General features: G+C 48.8%; 1 protein-coding gene across 4 annotated transcripts in view; it reads right to left on the minus strand.

Moving 5' to 3' along the window:
- The window catches only part of SUN3 (Sad1 and UNC84 domain containing 3), a 63,026-nt gene that overhangs the window by 20,979 nt on the left and 40,749 nt on the right, over positions 1–1,298 (minus strand). The gene's annotated exons all lie outside the window — the stretch shown is intronic.

Raw genomic sequence — 1,298 nt, forward strand, 5'->3', positions numbered from 1 at the left:
AGAGACATAGAGACAGAAAGCGAGAAATCACCCCCCAGGGGGGATGGTCACGCCGCAATCCCTTCTCCTCCATTCTCCTCTCGGGATCTTGGGCATGCACGCACACGCGCCCGGCGTGAGTTTTAAGCCACCGGGTCCGGGACGCGAACCGTGGTCGACTACGTGGGAGTCCAGTGACATAGCCATTACGCTAACTGCTGGTTCCCCAGAAGGCATATATCTTGTGCCATCAGCTTGTGCTGGGATTTGGTGCCAGCAACATGAAGAGGTATTTTATTTTGTTGAAAACATAAATGCTTGATGAGCCAGCAGGTGCTGTAGTGGTTAAGGCAGCTGGATTCCCCCATGGCCAACTGCATGGTTGGAGTCCTAGAGCCAATGGGGTGAAAATCATGCCATGGGTGTGTGTGTGTGTGTGTGCCCAGAATCTCAAAAGGAGAATAAATAGAGGAGAAAAGATTATGGAGTGGCCTCCCCCATTGGGAGGTGCTTTTTCACTTTCCCTCTCTCTATTTGGCAAGTGCATATGCACAAATTAAAATAAATAATAAGTAAATTCTTGAGCTAGCCTGTGGCTTACTGGTTAGGGATAGCTGGATTTGCATCCTGGCCCAGTGGCTTAGAAAACATACAGGGCACAGGGCCTGCAGGTGGCATGGTGGTTAGGGGTGCTGGACTCCCACATGGCCAACCATGATTTGAGTCCTGTACCTGGTGGCTTGCTTTCTCACTTTCCTCTTTCTTGCTCTCTTGCTCTGTCCCTCTCTGGTCAAATAAAATCAATAAATAAAGCTAGCTAAAATAAGTAAAACACACACATGTGCATGTGTGCCCCAAATCCTTAGAGAGAAAAAAATGAGAAGGGATTATGGTATGACCATGCCCCGTGGGAAGTGCTTTCTCCCTGTCTCTCTCTCCTTTTCTCTGTCTCTGACAAGACACATGTCCTCTAGCAATTTAGATAAATAAATATATGCATTCTTGAGGAAGGGGAGAACAGGTTGTGCGCGTATGTAAAGCAGCACATTTCACCATGTGAGGAAAACAGACATCCAAGGGATGCTCCTCAGAAGCACCCCAGTGTTCCGCTGGGAGGTGTGCAAGGAACCCCAGCGCTCTGCTGGGCGGTGTGCAAGGAAGACAGGGCTCAACTGACTTTGCTTGTGCCACCTCGTGACTTCACACACGTGAGCTCAAACCCCAACATTACCCTTTCTACCTGGGGACATTGCATGTCTAACACAGCATCGTAGTTTTCAAACTGTTGACTGGCATTCTAGGAAAGTACAAGGGGAGTC

The sequence above is a fragment of the Tupaia chinensis genome, unplaced genomic scaffold, assembly GCF_000334495.1.
Source record: "Tupaia chinensis unplaced genomic scaffold, TupChi_1.0 Scaffold139484_1, whole genome shotgun sequence".
NCBI lineage: Eukaryota > Metazoa > Chordata > Mammalia > Scandentia > Tupaiidae > Tupaia > Tupaia belangeri.